The sequence below is a fragment of the Parasteatoda tepidariorum genome, chromosome 4, assembly GCF_043381705.1.
Source record: "Parasteatoda tepidariorum isolate YZ-2023 chromosome 4, CAS_Ptep_4.0, whole genome shotgun sequence".
NCBI classification, from domain to species: domain Eukaryota; kingdom Metazoa; phylum Arthropoda; class Arachnida; order Araneae; family Theridiidae; genus Parasteatoda; species Parasteatoda tepidariorum.
Genome location: NC_092207.1, coordinates 28,309,740 through 28,333,832, shown reverse-complemented (window position 1 = coordinate 28,333,832; position 24,093 = coordinate 28,309,740). Strand labels below are relative to the sequence as shown.

Sequence of the window (24,093 nt, the reverse complement as noted above, 5' to 3'; positions counted from 1 at the left end):
TTCGAAAACAGCCTTGTTTGATTCGAGAGGCAGGCGTCGTCGGAGCTACAGCCACAGGAGGAGCGACTAGATACCCGGCAACCACTCCTGTGGACGGGCAACTAATAAATCATAAGACCGGCCTCCGCGAGCAGCGACCTCCTCACATCAACAAAAGCGCGGAAGGATACAAAAGGTGGCGCACGCTGCCGGATATCCGCCTTAGTGACGTAAGGAGAGCGCGTAACAGGTGGCAACAAGGGAATATTGTAGGTAAACATTTGGTTTATTTTGTTGTTCTTTTTTAACAACTCTTTTTCTTTCCTTGTTCGTTGCGTGCGGAAAAGTTAAAGAGGATGTTTCGCGTCGGGGACTGTGAAAATATGTAACAAAGTAAATATATTTTCATTCCTTCTGATTCATCGGGTAAAAATTTGTCACGAAAGTTATCGAATGGCGCCAAAACTGTGACGAAATATTTATAGGGAATTCGGAATATTTAAAAAAGGGAATTCGTAAAACGTGAGGGTAAAAAAAAAAATTTCCAGTTCCAAGAGGCATCATTCAAATTTATTTTTTAATAAATAGGTTTATTTAAATCTAGTTAAAAAGAATTTTAATCTTTATTTTATTTTTATAATTCGTTTCTAGCATTTATTAGGATTATTACATAAAATCGAAAATATTTTTTGGTTCCAAAACTTAAATAATAAAAAATGCATTACTTTCGATAGAGACTTTATAAATAAATTAACTTTATAATTAAACTTTGAGAAAATAAAAATCGTAGATTATAGAATGAAAATTTAAAGCTAATGTACTTAAAACGAAAAAAAAAAATCACAAATTAAAACCAGATAGTAAAATACGCAATTTATCATAATTTCGCAATAGCTTAAAATGTATGTTTTTAATAAGATACAATGATAAGGTTTTGAAAAATTAAGTTACGGATTATTTATGCCAGCGTTGCGTAATAGAGTAGTGCATTAAATAAGATTAGACATCAATAATTTTGGATATGTTTCATAATCTTCGATTAGATAAAGCTAGATAACTGGCAATTTTCCCGAAGAAAAAAAAAATTTGGTCCATATTTTTAACTTCAAATATATCGTTTGAACACTATATGATTAGCATTGGGCAGGAAAGGAAAAGATGTTGGTGCCTTTAGCTGGATTCAAACATGGAGCTGGTTTCTGAAGCTCAGCAGAGAAGAAAACATTAGATATTTCGGACCTCACGTACTGTTACGATTAACTAAGCGGTATTATCTTTAATTTTAACGATATCTTTATCGACTTATTTAATTTAATATTTATTTCGATTTTACTGTTTGCTTATTTGCCTTTCTCTTAACTTAAAGTAAAGATTTGAGATTAAATGCATTTCCGGTCCTACCTTGTTCTTCGAATATTATATGAAAATTATGAAATATAATATCTGACGATATTTATATTTCCAATCAAACTGTGAAAAAAATATTAATTAAGGGATTTAGGATAACCTTTGATATTTTAACTTTGAGTGGATCTTGACTGTTAACCTAATATGATTGGGTTTTAACTTTTAAGTGAGTAAGTTTTTAATAAGACAGCAAAAAACAAGGAAAAAAAAAAGGATTCCCGGAATTTCGAAGAGGATTGATTAGAAATGGAAAGAGTTGTTGGAAAAATAATTGAGTAGAGATGAAAAAGAGTTAAGTCGGTTAATTAAGGCAGAGAATGGAGAAAAAAAAAATGTGTAAGTTTAAAGATAGGAGATGGGGAGTGTATTCAACAAACAGGAAGAAAGTAAATAAAAGAATCTTACAAGATGATCTTAAACGATATTGTAATTAAACATTTAGCAATTAAAGTTTTATCCTTAAAATAATAATTCATTTAGTATTATGATTTTATGTACATACTCTTTTTCACTGATATTCAAAATTAAATTAAGGTAATAAATAAAATTTATCTAAAATAAAATTTCGATTTAAGTTCTCAGCGAAGTAAGTACTCCGAATTCGAACTCATCCTTGTCACAGAATGTATATAATTCGAATATAACTTAAACTAATCGATACTGGGGTTTAATCTTACAAAAATTATAGCTCAAAGTACAGATTATGTATTATTACTTTACAACTCCCTATATTTATGGACTATTTTCTGTGTAAGACTGTACTTAATTTAACTAGTCTAATTAAGCTAAAAAATAATAAGTTAACTTACATGCCTAATTTGAATAAATTGATCAGATATAAATTTAAAAAAAGAACAATTGTCAACTTAATGAAATCGATAGCAATCAAATAAACTCGATGTAGAAGTGTGATTACGCCTCAGGTACCTTCCAGCATTTAAAAGCGAAGAATTGGGTAAAAAAGAATAATGAAATACATTCTATTTCAGTCCCGTGTGGGCGTTTCCACCATCATTTGAACACTTCTAGGAAATCGTCCTTTGTTCGAGCTGTTGCCACTTCTCTCAACTCAAATATCCTCAATGTCACTCTAACGTGCTGATCTGTCAAAAAGAGCCGCCATTGTTTGAGTGAAAACTGGGTCAGCCTGTCATCGTTTTATCCCCCTTCGCTTTTGGATGGGACGATTCGTATGACAGTCAAGAACTAGATGTCGGTATCATTGGCAATGGCATTTTCACCATTGTCAAGAAATTCCCTAATCTTTATCACTTTTGTCCCTAATCATTAGCCTTTTTTTTCCCCAATCTCTCCTTATCAGTAATGGTCTCGAATATCTTTCAAATTAATTAACTGAATCAATTGAAGAGTTTCAAATCAAGCGTTGAAGTTGGCAATTTCAATAGAACTTCTGAGGTATGAAGTTGAACATCAAGATTTTTTTTTAATTATATAAACGTCGAAATAAAATCGTCATTAGAGAATGGAGAATAGAAAATATCGCTTTCTTAAAAAAAAGAGGGTGGGAATTTAAAAAAAAAAAGAAATCGGATTTCTTTTCCCCCATATTTAACTTAAAATTCTTTTCCCACTGGTTTTAAAGAAAACTTAAAACCATACAATTTCGTATATTAAAAATTCAAATGTTCCCAAAAAAAAAAATTCAAAATTCACTACTTTGAATAAAAAAACTCACGATTTCACTTTACATAAAAAAAAATTCAAAACACTCCACTTAATATTAAAAGGAAGTCAAAATACTCCATTGTATGAAGAAAAAAAAAAAAAAACTAACAATATTTTACATTAAAAAATTTATTTGCATTAAAAAATTCAACATAATTCACTTTGTAATAAAAACAATTATAATTATATTTTTCACACAATTATGAACTTCTGCCTTTTTAAAACGAGCATTGTTCAAAAAATTAAAAGCCTGTTTACGAACTTACAGTCAGTATTGCACATCTGTTGGGGGGGGGGGGCACCAATGTCAACAACGGATTGCCGTAGCGAAAAGGCGAACTCTATGTTTGCTATTTTCCTTTTTCTATACAAAATTTTAAGGAAAGCAATCTTTACAATATCTTTACGATACCGTTTACGATATTTTCGTCTTTGAGTCGTCATTAGAAAAAAAAAATTAAGACTTTATTTTATAATTATATGCTTTTTTTTAATATTTAAAAAAAATAAAGTTTAAGTACTAACAAGTCTCAAATAACAATAATAATAAAACTAGCTATTACTCGTGGCTTTGTCCGCTCGGAAGTACTTTGATTTCATTTTTAACTATTTTCCAGAGTATGCATTGAATTTTAGTATTAATTTAAAATCAGTCCGGCAGCCATTAAATCATGGTGCGTAGCGTTTTTAAAAAGTGCTTAAAGGTGCTTATTTTCGATTTTAGTTATTTAAAAGCCCTTAAAGGTGCTTTTTTCATTGGGTGTTTTTAAAAAGTGCTTATTTTTCCCTTTTTAAACATGAGATTTTTTTCCCGCTACCATGTCGATTTTCAAAACGTGTAATATAAAAGTGTGCTTTTCACATTGTTCTATTCAACGTTTTCACAAATCATTTCGGCGTACCGTCGGTCCATAGCTTATGAAAGCGCTAATCATTTTATATGTTTCATGAAATACTTGCGAGTTCGTATGTGCGTCTACTGAGCTAGGTTCGGCGAGTTAATTGCCTTCTCATGTGCANAAAAAAAAAAAAAAAAAAAAAAAAAAAAAAAAAAAAAAAAAAAAACTTACAATATTTTACATTACAAAATTTATTTGCATTAAAAAAATCAACATAATTCACTTTGTAATAAAAAAAATTCATAATTATATTTTTCACATAATTATGAACTTCTGCCTTTTTAAAATAAGACTGTTTACGAACTTACAGTCAGTATTGGGGGGGGGGNGGGGGGGGGGGTCACCAATGTAATAACGGAGTACCGTAACGAAAAAACGAACTCTATGTTTGCTATTTTCCTTTTTTCATACAAAATTTTAAGGAAAGCAATCTTTACGATACCGTCTACGATATCTTTACGATACCGTTTACGATATTTTCGTCTTTGAGTCATCATTAGAAAAAAAAATTAAGACTTTATTTTATAAATATAATGTTTTTCTTTAATATTTAAAAAAATAAAGTTTGAGTACTGACAAGTCTCAAATAACAATAATAATAAAACTAGTTATACTCATGGCTTTGTCCGGTCGGAAGTACTTTGATTTCACTTTTAACTATTTTCCAGAGTATGCATCGAATTTTAGTATTAATTTAAAATCAGTCCGGCAGCCATTAAATCATAGTGCGTATCGTTTTTAAAAAGTGCTTAAAGGTGCTTATTTTCGATTTTCGTTATTTAAAAGCCCTTAAAGGTGTTTATCATTAGGTGTTTTTAAAAAATGCTTATTTTTGCCTTTTTAAACATGAGATTTTTTTTCCGCTACCATGTCGATTTTCAAAACGTGTAATATAAAAGTGTGCTTTTCACATTGTTCTATTCAACGTTTTCACAAATCATTTCGGCGTACCGTCGGTCCATAGCTTATGAAAGCGCTAATCATTTTATATGTTTCATGAAATACTTGCGAGTTCGTATGTGCGTCTACTGAGCTAGGTTCGGCGAGTTAATTGCCTTCTCATGTGCAACTCAGCTGCATTTTGCAAAATATTCTCAATTTCAGACTTCATTTTCCACCCTACTGATATCGAACCGAAAAATCTCTCGATCATTTTATAACGGCTAATATAATCAAGAAAAAGAGTTCTTTGTCAGAAACTAGTTATTTTCTCATGATCATGTAAAGTCTTGGAAAATTATTTTGCAATTTGCTAATGTATATAGTGCTTAAAAATATTTTTTGAGTGCTTAAAAAGTACTTAAAAGGTGCTTATTTTTGGGGGGAAGATTTGGCTATGCACCCTGTAAATCACATAAACCCCTATAAGTATGAGTTCAGGACATTTCAGCATAGTATAGACAACAGAAATATTAAAATTATTTCCATCTCTGTCATAAGATAAGATAGAAAACTCATACCAATGCTCCGTTACGTTCTGTACTACTTCCTCACGCACCGCTCGAGCCCTAAATTGAGTATCGCTTAATATATGATATTGCTTGAAAAAGACAAACTCGGTCACTAATAAATGATATGACAGTAAGTAGCATCATAACAACGTTTATGTGTAATATTTCTACATCCATTTTAGAAAAGATCAAAAATAAATCTAAATAATTACTTCGTTACTAAATTTTTATTTCCATAAAAAAATACAAAATTATTCTAAATAAATACTTAACGTGTATGACTAACTATTTAACCCAACTTAAGTTATTTTATTTTTATATTTTTATTTTATAATCGTCGTTGAACAGCCGACCCAATTTTGGGTTGACTACTAATATTAAACTCCGTAGCCTTGCAATTTTGAACCAATCCAGAAGACAAGGATCAGTACCCCCAGAGGTAAGATTTGTTATGGAAACATGGTGGACTTTTTAACTCGACAGATTTAACGTGCATCAGTCACAATTTACAACACGGGGAAAGTCTTCGACCGACAGGGATCGAACCCACAAAAACACGCCCTTAAGACAACCAACAAAATAAATCTATCCAAATACTTAACGTGTAACTATAATATTTATAATTACTTAACACTCCTTAAATTATTACTTAAGGCAGGCTAATAACCTATAGCCATCAATACGCTATAGCCATCGATAGCGTTGCCATATTAGATAGTGAAATACCCGCGTTTTGGGGTCCACGTAAGAAAAATAAACATATAGATGTTGTTTTCTGTTATTTTAACTTGTTTTTTCTGTTGAATATTTTTTTTTGAATTTTATTTGAATACAATAATAATTAAAAATAACAATAATAATTTGAATGTATGATCCCTTTAAAAAAATGTTCAGATTACCTCCAATATCAACAAAGTCACACAAATACTTTAAATGATTAAACTGAATACATTTAAGGACATCAGAATAATAATTTATGATTGATTTTCGTAAGAGAGAATAGCCATTACAAAGCCTATCTTGTTGGCATAGAATATAAACACATCACATAGAACAAGGCTTAACAAAGGGTGAGTAGATTCGACAATGCATCAACTGTTCTTGAGAGAAAATGACACATTTTGGCTCTATTTTGTTCTTTTTTTGGCGTGTAGTTTTTCCTTGTATAATTTAATTGCAATATATATTTTTGTCTCGTTTCGTGCCGCCAAAGTTTCGCAGAAGAGAGACAATGACAGATTATGAAGCGCTATGCAGAACATGTGACACGCGATGCATCAACTGTCACAATCACTTTCGGGAGACGTTGACGACATATAGGTAGAAGTATTTTAATTCCTCCCTTTCTTTCTCCGTGTACTTGAGAAACCAGGGCAGGTGTCAAAGTAAAAAATAGTCATCGGTTTTTTTAGGTCTGCCACACAAATATGTCACAATATTCTTTTGACGCAGATTGAAGGAGGGAAACAATGTGTTTCGCTATTCGCAAAAATTATGTAGGCTATTTTAAAAGAAAGAAAGTTTTATAAACTGATTAATTTACTTTCTTTTTTTAATTTAAAGTATTAATTTCATAAAAATACGACCATATGTAATAAACATCTAAAACTCTTCGTACTGTAAGGAACTATAAATTACTTCTGGTACAAACTGATTAATTCTATTTTTTTTCTCATTTAAAGTATTAATTTAATAAAAATACGATAATATATAATAAATATATAAAACTCTTCGAACTAACTGCAAATAACTATAAACTACTTCTATTATGTACTGATTAATTTTTTTGTTTTTAATATAAAGTCTTAATTTAATAAAATACAATAATATATAATAAACATCTAAAACACTTCGTTCTGCAAGGAACTATAAACTAATTCAAATAAACTGATTAATTTTTTGTTTTTAATATAAAGTATTAATTTAATAAAATACAGTAATCTATAATAAACATTTAAAAAACTTCATACTGCAAGGAACTATAAACTACTTATAGAGCAGACTGATTAAATTCCTTTTTTAAAGTATTAATTTAATAAAAATAAAATATTGTATAATAAACAATGGAAACTCTCGGAAGGTTGCGAGGAAATATAAACTATTTATAGAAAAAATTGATTAATTTTCATCTTTTTTTAAATTTAAAACATTAATTAGTAAATAAAAATAAGATAACTAAACATCTAAACACTTCGTACTACATGGAAGTATAAATTATTTATAGTACAAATTGATTATCTTTCTTTTTTATTTAACATACTAATTTGGAAAAAAAAAAAAAACATAATATCTAATAAATATCTAAAATTCTCTGTATTACAAGGAATGGATGGATTTCTTTAAAAAATTAAACACTAATTTGAAATGTACTTTTAATACAAATAAATAATGCAAAAAAACTGACAAAATATTGAAAGAAATTAAACATTGGGCACGCAATTTATCACAGCAAAACGAATGCATTTATTTTGTATTGTTTAAAACATTATTTTACTAAACATCAAAAATAATAACTATGTTTGAAGGCATTACTTTGACGCCAATTCAAGAGGGAAAACAATGTATTTTTCTATTTACAAAACAATAATATGTTCTTTAATTATTACAATTCTTATTTAAAAAAGAAGAAAATTGTTTAAAAAAATGATTAGTTTTAATTTCTAATTTAAAAAAATTAATTAAAAAATATAATATTTATAATTCTTATCATTTATAATTATAATATATATTATTTATAATTATAATTGAATTATAATATATATTATAAATACGTAATAATAGATTTGTAACTTTTCATACTACTAGGAGAAGATAAATTTTTTTGAAATTTAAGGCATTAGTTTCATATAAAATAAATATTATTAAAAAGTAATAAAATGTCATAAAAAATGTAATAAACGTTTGGATGAAATTTTTCAGTAACAATGTGCAATAGTATTTATTGTTCAGAGGTAAATTGTAAAAGAGAAACAATGCGTTATTGTATTTACAAAACAATATGGAACTCTTGTACCATTTTGAAAAGAAAGAAAAATCGAAACAATTCCTTATTGATTATTCGCTGAATCAAATTCTTTCAATAACATTTATAATATGTATTAACTTAATTTTTTAATTATATAGTATAACTATATACATTTAAACTTATCATACCGATTAAAAAATTTGTAACATTTACTTATATAATTGCAAAAATCAAAAATCTCTAACACCGTACATTAAAATTTTCTTCATAACGATTTCTTTAAATGGAATCAATCGATTTCGTCATAGAGAGATTAATTATTGATTCTTTAATTATAAGGTATAATTTTTAATTATATGGTATAACTTCATTTTTTATTATATGGTATAATTGTTTAACATTTAAACTTAACATACCGATTAAAAAATTTGTAACATTTACTTATATAATTGCAAAAATCTCTAGCACCGTACATTGAAATTTTCTCTATAACGATTTCTTTAAATGGAATCAATCGATTTCGTCATAGAGAGATTAATTATTGATTCTTTAATTATATGGTATAATTTTTAATTATATGGTATAACTTCATTTTCAATTATATGGTATAATTGTATACATTTGAACTTATCATACAGATAAGAAAAAATTATTATTTACTTAAATAACTGCAAAAATCTCTTAACACTGTACACTCAAATTTTCTCTATAGCGAACCTTTTAACTGAACTTTACAGAGACATCCCAATGAATATATAAGATTAAATAAATGCACAAAATTACTTAGTATATTATTTTTCTCAAAGAATAATTGAAATCAGATGGAAAAAAAAAGAAGCTAATAGGGAAATTGCACTAGCAATGAAACCAATTGCTCATTTTAAGAAACAAAAACCACTCAACCGCTAAATCTAAAAAACCACTAGTCCGAAACATTATTTATTTATTTTTTTGTTGCCCCGGGTCCATCACATTAGTCACCATTTAATTCGGACTTCGATAATAAAAAAAAAGAACAAAAAGCAAGCAACTGAGTGACGGATTCTAAAATTAGAACCTTTAAATTGTTGCACTTTGTTGTTTAAAGATTTATGACAAAAATAATACTTTCCAGTACTCATATTTCATTATTGCAAGTGTTTACCATCAATCAGGTACTTTTATTACTTTTGTATTGTTCATTGGGAATCATTTTTATCTCCTTTTCATTGAACATTTAGATGTTTCTATTTTTAATACCGATTATGTGAAATCTGAGATTAATTTATATACTTATAAATGTTTATACCATTTATCTTAGTTATATAAGTAATATAATTATTGCATATGTCAGATAGAACCAATTTATTTCATGAGGTATTTGTTTTTAATTCAACATTATGGTCTTTTCAAGTTGGAACAGTGAGTAAATAAAAATAGATTTAGTTCCATCATTTTTCAGAGCAGTGAATTAAATAATTTACGTATGCAAGGAGAAGCTGTGACACATTTTATTTAGAAACAAGAACGTTGCTGATATGTCGCATCAAGTAATTTTGAATTTATTTTCATAAAGATATTGAAGAAGCAACCGGAGTAAATTATTGTTATTGGACTTCTGCGTTCTGTAATTTCAATGAAACATAACTTTCTCTTACACCACGTGTTGGATTAAATTTGGACAACGGAATGGATTTCAACATTTTTGGATTTTTTTTTTTTAACTCCCAAAATATTGGGGGTAATCGCAATCTGGGAAATATGGTTTCAAAAGTTTGGTCGGAAGAGCGGCCCTAAGTTTGGACCCTTTAATGTTAATTTTACTTTTTTCATTATATCACAGAACTTTTTAAACGACTTAAAACAATATTAAAAATAATTATAAAACTCGCTTGTTCAGAGATAATTTCATTCAAAAATAATTATTTATTACTGTTTATTATTTTTTATTATTTAACTCAATAATAGTCACAAAAAAATTTAAATTTCAAAGCATAAAATTTTTTACATAATTTTTAAAAAGTGTAAATTCATGAGGCAAAATACAAAATTTGTACGAAATCAGCTGAATAGTTCCTGAGAAATTAAATTTTAATCTCAGGTACTCAATTTCTTAGGAACTATTCGGCCGATTTAATTCAAACATTGAATTTTGCCTAATAAAATTACATTCTTTAAAATTATGTAAAAAATTTATATGCCTTGCAATCTAAAATGCTTCTGATAGTTAAATTAAATGATAAATAATTATTAAAATTATTCTTTACGTGACATTTCCCTTGGATAAGAAAGTTTTATAATTGTGAGTAAAAATTTTACCATTCGATTAAAAAGTACTCGAGATAGGGCAAACAAAAAAAAATAAAATAAAATTAACGTTAAAGGGACCAAACTTTGGAGCAGCTCTCCTGACCCAAATTATTGGGACCATATTTCCTAGATGGTGGCTACTTCTTATGTTTTGAGGGTAAGGAATACAAGTCCGTCGAAAGAAGGTATGTTTATTCAGTGAAAGTATGGTTTTGTGTCTCATTTCGTAACTTATAATATCATATGCACAAGTTTATTGTCAGATTTGAAGATTTGTCAGATTTTGAAGAAGATTTTCGTAGAAGTATTCAAAAATATTTCATCAATTCAAATACTAAATTTTTGGAAGTTCAAGATGTTCTTCTTCAAAAAGCTATAAATGAGAGGGGGGGGGGGAAATGCCGAATAGCCACTAAAGAGCCATGTTTCAAAAATTTCAGAAAAAATACAAGAAAATCTTATGTGAAACTCAGTTACATGAATTTTGTTCATTTTCGATAGCGGAATATGCCATTTTATCAGTCTAAGTCAATCAGAGCTTTCAATTATCCTCACATTTGCAGAGCTTTTTCTTTTTCAGAGAATAAAAACTTGAATGACATACGATTAAATCACATCCTGCCTGATTAAATAATCCCTAACAAGATTGAAAAGTTAATAGGTAAATATGGGTTACATTACCATATAAAAATAAAAGAACTGGCTCATAAAGATACGATCAGAATTAATAGATTGAATTCTATTGTTCGAATGCTCATAGATCAGAAGTTTCGATTTTATCTTTTATCTCCCAAAGACGGTTAAATCACTTCCTCTAAATGCAAATAAACAATCTGACAGACGAATTTTCTTAACAAGGTCTCCCCAATCTTCATACTATATCAATCAAAGATCATCCACTCTTTATTGCTAACCCTAAAAAGAAAATTGGCAATCACAACACGCGCGATTCTACGGGGTCTAGATACAGTCTAACACGGGTAGATGGATACAATTCGCAACAATTTCTTCGCTGACAGAGTTTGTCCAGGGAATCTTCTTCCAGAAAACAATCGGGAGTACAACAGACGTCTGTCAACTCAACTGCGCAGGACAATATATCAGAAAAGTTGCGTAAGAAATAATAATAAAAATTTTTTTTTTCTTCCTTTCTAGTTCAGACTTCTGGCAAAGATCTGTAACAATTATCGAAAGACTGGCAATGATGAATCTGTCCATTGTTTAGAGCGGAATGGCAGCACGCCCCTATGACAGAATGCAGAGGATTGTCGGCTGCCTGTAAAAATTGCCTGTAAGCTCAGGAAGGTTGGATCAGTGAACAAAGAGTTCTAATCAATTCGTCATTTTGGAAGAAAGATGGAACGAGTTTCCTCGTCTGACGAAAGACTGTTTAATCACGTGATTTTTCATATCCTCAAAGACAGTTGCTTCTTTTAGTTAATTAATTGACACTATAAACAATGGATATGAAAACATCATTAATTACAAATAAAAAGGGTCAATTGAGTTATTGATAACTAGGCAAAGACTAAATCGAACGAAAATAAAAATTATGAAATCGAATAAAAATTATGAAAAATTAAATGGTAACCAATTCCAGGAAAAAGCACCGAAAATAAAAATAATAATAAAAGAAGCCCGGAAAAAATAGTATCAGAAAAAATATTCTCCGTAAAAACAGGACGAAAAAAAAAAGTACTCGAAAAAAAATAAATATATAACATAATCTTCCTAGTTTTTTTTTCTTCTTCTTTTAACATTTATTTGACCCGTTCGCTATATTTTGAGACAGAGAAAAATAGTGATCTCTCTACAAAAGAAGTCAAAACTATCCTAAGATTTATTAATCTTTTAAAATAAATCTCAAGACGACAAAGATAAAATATGTTAATAACTTTTACAATTTATTACTAATATTTTAAATTAATTTATTACTAATTACATTTATTTAAATATTTTAAATTCATTTATTTATTTTTTTATTTAAATTTATTTACAAATTGTTTGTTAGATTTAAAATTTAGACAATTTTATTGAAGAAGATTGTATCTAAGTTTAAAATTAAAGCAGTGCTTCTTGTGCACTCAACAAGACTTCACTCAAACTGTAGCTCTTTTTCCCCCTTGGCTTTGAAGAAAAAGTTCATACACAATTTAAAATTTTATTCTACTCTTCGCCAATATTATCTTGTGGTAACACATCCTTTTAACCACATGTCAAAGATTAAAATAAAAGAAAATAGCTTCGAAAACAGCAACAATTCAAACTCTCCAACTCTAAAATCCCTATACACCAAAGCCACTACACCTGGGTATCGAACCACATTCCAAGTATATTTTTACGCTCCATCACCAAAAAGTTCCACTAACTCATTCGCACATTTATTTAAACGCCTTCGTACATACACGCCAAACTCAACGCAAATAAATCGCCAAAGTAGAGAGAACCACACACTTTCGAAATGCGCTTTTTCATCGCCACCACGTGACATTTCGACCACTCTGATTTATTGGACATATGGTCAGCAGCAATATCCAGGGAAAAAAAACGGGAACTAAAATTTACTGTACATAATAAAAATTTATAAAGCATGCGGCAAGGGTATTTCTTTATGCCTGTTTCAGTGGTTTTTACCGTGGATATTATTTTATTTATCCTGGAGATGGCAACAGAAAAAAAAAAGATTTTTTTTCTCTGCCCGGTAAAAAGCAGATAACACATCCTTTACCCGGAGAGTTAGTGTGAGCAACCACAAGTTACCCCAAAAAAACCCGGGTTTTCTCTGTCCGCCTTATCATGCCCGCTGCACGCGCAGCCTGAAACTGGATGGAGTGGCCATATTTGTATCATAAAGCATTCCGAATATCTATTTGTAACACTAGCACCAGCGCTGATGTACTTTTCTTTCCTCTTTCTGCTTCTGTTTTATCATCATTATATTTCATTCACCGCTTCTCAGCCGTTTTGTATTTTGATACGGTTGCTGGGAATGTGGAGCGATTTATTTCTTCTTGGAAAACGGTAGTAAATTGCATTCTTTTTAATCTATAGCCAGAAGTTGATGTCAAATTAAGATGATGATTAAACCAACTGGAGAGATCGAAAGCAACTCTGATTCACCGTGATCTTAGGAAAATGCTGTCAAAATCGGCTGACAGGAGAAAAAAAAGCACCTCATTAATTATAAAAATGTAACCATCGATTCTACTCGGGCCGTTGTGCCCGAAATTATTTAATGTATTTAAATAGCTATTCGAACTTAATTTGATATTTATTTAAAAATTAATTCATGCAGAGGGATTAATTTAAAGAAGGGAAGAAACTTCTGCCACTTCATTTTATTTAACAAATTGGTTTGGATTCTTCAGCAGTTCTAAATATGTTCTAAATTTCACTAATTACACTTATTGTATTGTGATATATAACAAAAATAAACAATGCTTTTTCAACGATTCGATATTTCAAAATTGTATTCAATTGAAATACTCTATCATTTTTGTTAATATTTTTTAACTCATTAATAGATTTACCCCCTGAGAAACTACTGATAAAGTATTTATAACAATACTGTTATACATCATATGGTTGTATTTACAGTTAAAAAGTTCCGTTAAAATGAATAAGTATTAAAAGTTCCGTTCTGCCGACAGCAAATTAAACTTTGTATTCTAAAAATTTTCTTTTTAAAATATCTAATTATAATCTAATAATTATTTAATTACATTAAATTCGAGTTCATCGACCCGTATCGAAACAAAAGCTGCAATTGTATAATAGGTAATGAGGTGCACTTTATCCTGTGCTTTTTTCAGGTTCGCTCTTTACCAGAGTTTTTTTTTTCGGTACTTCTTTTTCTAAGATTCGTTAAATTTGTAGAAAGCAACTTTCAATTAATCTCGTTTTAAAAATTAACTTGGCATAATGTGCTTTGCAGTTTACTAGTAACGGCATACCTGCCAACTCTTCCGGATTTTCCGGAAGATTTTATTTTCATATTTAAAGTGGTAGCAATACTCAGGTTATTCCAATTAACTTTTTGAATTATAATGATAATTATAAATGAGTTTGACCACCACTACATATAAATAATTACAATAAATATATAAAAGCATAATAATCCTTGCGCAAGCGAATTTCAACGGGATCAAAATATAAATATATTTTTCAGTCAAATTGTTTTTCGTTTATTGTTTTACAACCACTCTGAAAATCCATTCTCGGAAAGAGTGAAAGTTGGCAGGTATGTAACGGACTTAGCTTTTCAAAGGCAGTGGGCTAAAAACTGCCCAACTAATTTTTGACGCTAGCATAAACCACTGAAATCCACTCAGCAAAACCTCTTTTAATAAAGAACTCTCAATTTTTTAAAATAGAAAGCAGATGGCTTGATTGCGGACGTGCATACGATAAACACGATTCTTATGGCTTTTCCTGACTAAATTTTTAAATTAAAATTGTCTGTTCCGTAACATTACAGTAGCCGTTGCAAATAAACTTTTTACTAAAAAGCTTATCTTAACAGTGTTTTCACAATCCTAACAATGCTTCCAAAAATTGAATGGTATTAATGATTATTTTTGTTGAAATGAAACATTCTCTGAATCACTCTCACAATTTCAACGACATAATGAAAGATATGTCTTTGATGAACAACATCTGTTGGAACGAGTTTTTTCGCTGCACAAAATATTGAATTTATGATCACAAATATGTCTTTAATAAACTATACGTAAGTTAAAACCATTATATATTAAACCTTTTCAAAATATTGGTTTGACAATCACAAATATGTTCTTAATGAATTATATCTGTTGGAATCAATTGCTGGATCTGTTTCATAATTTTTGTTTTAATAATTGCAAATGTGTCTCATCTTTTGGAACCACTTTTTTTTAAAATCGTTTCCACAACTTTCACTAAATAGTCACACATATATCTTTAATAAACTACATTTGTTAGAACCATTTTTTGCATAATATTGGTTTGATAATCACAAATATGTTTTTAATGAACAAAATCTAATGGAACCAGTAGTTGGTTCTGTTTAATTATCTTTGACAAATCTTCTCATAATATTGGTTTGATAATCACAAATATGTTTTTGAGCAATAACATCTGTTGGAACATGTCTAAATCATTGTAACTGATGAGTCATCGCAAAATTTAGACATAATAATTTTTATATGTTTTTAATGAACTATATTTCTTAGAACCAGGTTTTCATTGAATCTTTTTCTCAACTTCTACTCAATAGTTACAAATGTCTTTAACAATATGTTTACAATGTGTTTAACAATATGTCTTAAATGTGCTACATTTTTTTGAATGCCGACAGACCTGCGTAGGGGTTAGGGAACAGGCCTTGCAGCAGAAAGGTTCTGGGTTCAAATCCCGGGGAAAGGCATGGATGTTCTTACATTCTCTGTACTATCTGTCCTTACTGTTGAAGCAACGTTAGCCCACCTTATATGGTGCCCCTGGAAAAGTGGCCAACAAATCTGCCCTTCAGATGCCTGTATGACGTAGGTCATTCCCCAGGCGGTCATTGGAGAAAAAAACATTTCTTTGAATTGCATTTTCATAATATTTCGTATTCATTTAAGTGTCATAATAACACGTAAATTCATATCATCATTCACTAAAGCCAATTAAATAAATTAAATCAAAAATAACTATACTATAAAAAGTTAAAGAAAAAGTTTTGTATTCTATTTATGTTACAACTAGAACATCAGATTGAACACGACGTATTTAATTTTAAGTGTTTTTTATGCGATACTAACAGGAAATACTCTTTATTAAAATGTCTGTAAACAATTATAATAAGTTAGAATATTGAACGAGTTAGGGGAGAAGAAAAATAAAAGCGAATCCATCACAATGTGAAAGAAAGATGAAGCAATAATTGTAGATTTTACGACAGCAAGTTAAAACATGCCGAAGAAATTTAATCTAGTAAAACTAAAACAATTAATAAAACATTTAATATCAGTGTTTCAAACTGTCACGAAAAATAAAACCCAAGAAATACAACATGTTCCGACACGTCCGGAGCACAACGTTTAAATTTTTTTTATTCACACTAACAAAATAATCCCGCAGACACTCTACGCACTAATTTCTCAAACTCTTACATTTGGAGAGAAAATATAAAGAAAACGCTTAAAAGCGCGCGCAAAATTAAACTTTTTTGGCACGGCACATTTCGTCTTCAAATTAGTCAGCAAAGGAAGAGGAAAAAAAAGATGAAACAAACCACCCCTAATTACAACAAAAAGAAAAGATTAAAAAAAAAATGTATAATAACTACACAACCACTTTTAGTCTTAGTACCGCACCAAACTCTTCCCCTCCGCTCATTTCAAGCATTTATAAATCATCTTCATCTAGTGTCCTTCAGGATATGCGTCCAGGACCCCCTTTTTGGCAAGCATCCTTCTCAAAGAAGCAAGGCGAGAAGCAAGAAATTTTTTTTTTTAAAAAAAAGAAAGAAAAGAAGAAGAAGAAAGAAATGAATATGTAGTGTCTGTTATAAGCACGAAGAAAAGTCTAATAAATTAAAGTTTTTACGGCAGATAACGAAGAAGGCACTATAAATCAAGGCTAGTGATTCTTCTTCAAGCAGTTTTGCCACACGCTATATTTACATCCATGGGATGTAGCAAAAGGGGAGAAATGAGTTTGTCAAAGGGTATGAGCCTTGGCTACCTTGGCATTATTTTGAGGTTGAAATCATCCTTTTTAAGTCGATTATTAATTCATTCTGAAACTCACGCAATAATCGTAGCAAAGATTCCATCTAATTACGATTTCAATTGACGAAGTTTTTAATTTAAATATAATTTCCAGACAGTCTTAGATATTCTAAAGCAGTTTTCTAATTCAGTAAAATGTCATTAATATGCATCAGAAATACCAGGTTAAATCATACTAATGTTTACTATTATACTGAATATCGATAATTACCAAGATATATCAGGTTAACTCATATTAATGGTTACAATAACACCAAATATCGATAAATATCAAGATATATCAGGTTAAATCATATCGATGTTTACTATTATCATGCTAAATTTCGATAATTATCAAAATATATAAGGTTAAATCCTATTAATGGTTACTATTATACTAAATATCAATAATTTTCAAGATATATCAGGTTAAAATATTAATGATATCGATAATACTAAGTATTAATATAAAGTATCGATAATTATCAAGATGCATCATGTTAAATTATATTAATGGTTACTACTATATTAAGTATCGATTGTACTAAGTACCAAAATATTGATATTACGAATCGATAATTATCAAGATATATGAGATTAAACAAGATTAATAGCTGCTACTATACCAAGTATCGATAATTATCAAGTTATATGATTTAAAAAAAAATTTCATGACTACTATACTAAGTATCGACTATACTGAGCCTTAAGTATCGATTACATTGAATACCAAGTATCGATACTAAATATCGATATTTATCAAGATATATAAGGTTAAATCAAATAATGGTTAATACTATACCAAGTATCGATTTCTCTAAGTATTGATACTAATCACAGATAATTATCAAGATATATCAAATTGAATCATATTTTGCACTGTGCTGTCATGATTACATTGATATCATTTTCACGTAACACCAATTTCTAATCTTTTTATACTTTAAATCATTATATTTAATTAATATCACTTTATCATTAAACACAAATTAATCAGTCTACTTCAAGTGCATTTAAATTACCGAATAAATACTATTTTTTGCTAGTTTTTTAACAACAACATTCATTAATAAAATGAGGATCACAGTAAAAAATTTAAAATCCACTCTAAAAACCACAAATCTAAAATTTTAAGACAATGGTTTAAATAATTTTCGCCTTAAACGTCATCTCTAAATAATTACACCATCAACATCGCCTACTTTCCATGACATGTCAAAAGTTTTCCTCCGTCGGTAGAGGTCAGCCTCAACTTTCAATCTCAAGCTGTTGCCAGATGCAGAAGCTAAGATACAAGATCCCCAATTAGTTCTTAGCTAGAAGCCTCATTAAGGAGTGAGGGACTTAAGGGGTGGAAAAAACAGAAACAAAAACAAATAACATCACTAAGAAGAGCAGATAATGAAGGTGCTATGCAAATAAAAATAACAAATAAAATGTAGAAAGGTAAAAGATAGAAAACAATCAGCAAAAAAAAAGAGAACTCACTCTCTTCGTTCTTAAGCGATCTTTTTAGCCTGTCAGATGACTGTCACGTGATGTAGGATCTCGGTACGTCATTTAATGTCGGGCGCTGTTAAGGTTATTATTACTAGAAGTACAAGGCAAGGCGAGCTGTATTTTTTTGTGTAACTTGGTTTTATATTAAAAGATATTTCGCGCTCGCGTAAACTCAAGTTTTTAATCAACTGTGAAACGTTAGGATGAAATAGCTTAGTAGAATGTCCAAGTTTTGAGTATTTGAAGTTGAAAGTGGAAGGAGAACAGGAAAGGACACACAAAATTGAAACACATCAAGCAAAAGTTGTTTTTTTTTTTGTCGGTGATTTCTTTAATTTTTTTTTCCATAAAGAAAAAAGTTTCGTTTTTTTATTAAAATTTCATCACGGCTTCTCTTTATTTAATGCCCCCCCCCCCCTCACATGCCCATCAACTAAAATCACCGGTTTTGAGGAAGAAATAATTTTGAAGATCTGTCTCTTTAATATATTTTTTCTTCTTTTCACTTTATGCTATGTTGTATTAAGATAAAAGGAGAAAAGTGTAAAATAACGAAATAGTTCGTTATAATGATAAATAAAATTTAAAAACTATTAATAACAAATACTAATTAAAAAAATAACAAAGTTTTCTTTAAGGTTTTTCCAATGTTTCTAAAACAAAAATACTGCTACAATTTTATATACTAATGCTTTACCAAGAATCAAACTGACATCCTGAAAAAAAAATTATAATTTTAAAGATTTCACTTTAATATTTTATTGAGATATAAAAATAGAGAGATAAAGCAAACAAAATTGTTAAGTCACTTAATTGTAAAGCCATTCATCTAAAAATATGAATAATCAAATTAGATTTGTAAAACTATCAATAATTTACTTTATGTATACAAAAAATATATACTGTATTTAGTTTGTAAAAAAGTTTTGAAACCATGATGGTATTAAAAATAGCTTACATTACATCATCTTATTTTTTTTAATAATTTATTTGTAATTTTTTATTATTATTATGATTATTATCATTATTAATTTTTTTTTGTTGCATAAACAGTAAAAAATAATAATAAGAAGAATAAAATCCCAGGCACAAATTATCGCAACAATTATGAAACTAGCAATCAATAATAAAAACTAGAATATAAACTAAACATTTCTTATTTCAAGAAATAACTTACACATTAAAAAGTATATAAAAAAACTTTATTTTCATTTAACAATTTTTTTCTTTTTTTTAAGAGCAAGCAAAAAAAATAAGCTACAATACATTTACCAACATTATTTTTAATATACTTTGATATAATCAGTAAAAAAAATGTTCAAACCGTTAATGACAAATGAAAACTATAATTTATGTTTTAATTAATTCGTGAAATAGTACTCAAAAGGATCAAATAATACCATATTAATTAAACCATTTTTTCAACCATTGTAATCGAAAAATCAAACAAAAAATGACCTAAAATACTATTGACTAAATCGTTTTGAATATACTTTGAAATTAAAGAAATTACATTAAAAGAATCATTATAAATAAATAAAACCATTAATTATTACAAAACAAGTACGCCTCGCCCAAAGATTACAAGAACAACACTCACACACTTAAATTTATGAATTAAACAGCAGCTCAACTCAATTTAAAACAACAGTTTTAACGTAATATTAAATTTATATGTAATTAAAGCAAAATAATAGGAGATCATGTTCATGGTACAAGCCAAAACAACTCTTTAGGGGGAAAAAAAATAAGTAAGAGTGTAACAATGCGTTTAGATTTAATCCCGCAAACTTCAAGTGTGTGTCATTTATGCAACAGTTGACTAAGCATGTGTATCAGGGTTTCGTGTGTTGTTGAAGATGTGGTGTCGCGCAACGGTCATCACGTTACGCTTGCTCTTTTGTGATGAAATGTCATTTCCTTCCTCAGATTTTGTTTCCTAAACCGTAAACTTTAATTACGGGTATTGGCTGCTTTCTGGCGACTCTCTTGGCGAGATAATTTACTTTAAAAAAAATAAAAGAAAATTGCATATGATTGGTTGACATTTTGAAATAAAATGCCATTTACTACCTTAAACTTTGAATGATTTTGTTTCCTAAACCGTAAACTTTAATTACGGGTATTGGCTGCTTTCTGGCGATAAAGGACTCTCTTGGCTAGATAATTTACTTATAAAACAAAAGAAAATTGCATATGATTGGTTGACATTTTGAAATAAAATGCCATTTACTACCTTGAACTTTGAAAGATTTTATTTTCTAAACCGTAAACTTTAATTACGGGTATTGGCTGCTTTCTGGCGATAAAGGAATCTCTTGGCGAGATAATTTGCTTTAAAAAAAAATATAAAAGAAAATTGCATATGATTGGTTGACGTTTTGAAATAAAATGCCATTTACTACCTTAGACTTTGAAAGATTTTATTTTCAAAACCGTAAACTTTAATTGGCTGTTTTCTTTGATCTACTTAAACAAAACGACGATCTTTGAAAATTAAATTTGCATTTGATTTTCTTTAAAGAAAATTTTATTTGATTGGCAGTGGTTTTGTAATGAAATGTCATTTCCTTCCTCAACCATTGAAAGATTTTATTTCCTAATTCGTAAACTTTAATAGCAGGAATAGGCAATTTTTTGGTGATGGACGATTATCTGACGAGATAATTTACCTACTGAAAATTTATAAGAAAATAATGACTTTTAAAAATTTAATATGTATTTAATTAAAGAAAGTTAACTTGAATGGTTATCTTTTTATAATAAAAAATCATTTCCTTCCTCAACCATTCAAAGATTTTGGTTCACAAACCGTAAACTTTAATTACAGGTTCAGACTATTGGCTGCTTTTTGGCGACTAAGACAAAATAACGGTCTTAAAGCTTTTTTTTTTTAAAGAAAATTTCAATTAAAAGGTAACCGTTTTTGAATAAAAATCGAAGTTTTTTTAAAAAAGTTTAATGTTTCTTTAAAAAATATTCGTCTGGTTTAAAGCCTAGATAATTCTTTATGCGAAGACATCACGTTAAGTTTGTAATTATAAATTAGCTTTAGGTTAAAAGCTTTTTTTTCGAAAGAGCTGCGTATAACACCATAAAACTGGTTTTGACATTCAAATTAGTTTCCCATTTAAATATAAACACACTATTTTTTTTTTTACACTTGGCGATGATATTGGCGACAATAGATGAGACCTCCAACAAAAGAAAAAAACTAATCTCATCTTCAATCGCCAGTGACGTGCTTTCGTCAAGAAAACACCCCATAGGTCAAGGAACTGAAACGTTGTAGCTGTCACATTGGATGCGGGGGAGGGTAGAAGTACACTTTGTAGTAAATCTCAAAGCGTAAAAATGTCTTTTTCTGTCCTCTTTTTCTTCCCATCTTAAATTTTTTCCCAAGAGCCGTGACTAACTCGCCAAAGACATGCAATAGCGATTTATGTGATTCTCTCAGTGTTTTGGAGTGAGTTATATGGGTTCAGGAACAGTTTTTCTCTGTTCAAGCTCAAGCTTCTAAAGGTAAATGATACGTCACTCGTATATATTGATGCAATAACTAGAAGAAAAAGAGCAATGACTCGGGGTAGAGAAGAAAAAAGAAAACCGTATAATATACGTCAATGTCATTAGCGGAATGGAAAAATCTGGGCTATATATTCTTTAAAGACATAACCTCGAATGTGAAAGAGTAGGATTGTAATAGGTTCTCTCTCTTATGAAGACTTATTCAGTAGACTTCTTTAAATCTGTTCACGATTTAAACGGCCATAAATTCGGGGAAATTTTTTTATTTTTGATTATTTTTTTTAAAAAAGGAAATTTTAAATATATTTGTATGGAAAAGCTTTCAGTTAATGAAATTACAGCAACTATTTAAATGGTTCATATGCAAATGACTTTTTTTAAAAATTTATCAAGTTTAAAGAGCTTACGTTTAATAAAATGTATTTAATTTAAATGGCTTAGACTCAAATAAAGTATTTTTTTTTAAATTTCTATAATTTAAAGGGTTTAAATTGAAATTAATTTTTTTATTTTATTTAATTACTAAACAGCAACTATTTAGATGGTTCATATGCAAATGACTTTTTTTTTTAATTCATCAAGTTTAAAGAGCTTACGTTTAATAAAATGCATTTAATTTAAATGGCTTAGACTCAAATAAAGTTTTTTTTTTAAATTTATATAATTTAAAGGGTTTAAATTGAAATAAATAATTTTTTCTATTTTATTTGCGGATTAAATAATTATTCTATACAAAATGCTTTTTCCTCCTCCTTTTCAATTTAAAATTGGAAACGAGTTATAACTTTATTTTTAAAGTTAAAATAATTTAATGGCTTAGAATCAAATAAATTTAATTTTTTTAAAAATTTATCTGAAATAACCAATTAATTAATTATTCTGTACAAAATGCTTTTTCCTTCAATGTTCTTTCCAACAACCATATATTTGAATTTGTAGCCGAGTAATAATTTTTGTTAAAATTTATTTAATTTAAATGGATAAGATTCAAATAAATTCGTTAATTTTTTAAATTTATATAATCTGCGAATTAAACAATTATTTCGCGCAAAATATTTTTTTTCTCCCCTTTTTTCAACAACTGTATATTTTAATTTGTAATAAAGTTACACATTGTTTAAAAATAATTATCTTAAGAGGCTTATATTTAAATAAATATTTTTAAAAAATCTATTTAAGCTGAAAAATTGAATAAATATTTCATAAAAAAATGCTTTCCTTTTGAATAATTACATGTTTTAATTTATAATCGGAGCATAACTAAGCAAAAACTATAAAATATGAAAAATGATTTAATTATTCATTAAAAAAAAGCGAATGTGAATAGTATACTGATTTTATGTAAGTTAATGGACGACTTCGTATAAATTTCAACTACTTTCAGGTAAATGAACCCCAGATTAAGGGTGTTTTTCGAAACCAAATTAACTGAAGAGACTTATTCCTAGTGCCTTAAACTTTAAGGGAATTAAATTTTAAACAAAATATATTAATCTGCGTTTCATTTTAAAACAGTTTAAACTAATGAAAACATATTTGGATGATGAATATTTTCTTAACGTAAATAATGAAAAAAACTAAGATATTTATCAAAAATCCGAAAATAGACGATTGTATCTTTCAAATCAGAAAAAGTTAATTATCAGAAAATTTAT

General features: G+C 28.6%; 1 protein-coding gene and 1 long non-coding RNA gene across 3 annotated transcripts in view; one reads left to right on the top strand and one right to left on the bottom strand.

Annotated features, from left to right (window-relative positions):
* The window catches only part of LOC107441771 (protein tiptop), a 390,616-nt gene that overhangs the window by 99,982 nt on the left and 266,541 nt on the right, over window positions 1-24,093 (bottom strand). The gene's annotated exons all lie outside the window — the stretch shown is intronic.
* Window positions 267-14,135, top strand: LOC122270439 (uncharacterized). Its single transcript, XR_006225797.2, has 2 exons — window positions 267-372; window positions 11,832-14,135. It is a non-coding gene; the product is annotated as an uncharacterized lncRNA (long non-coding RNA).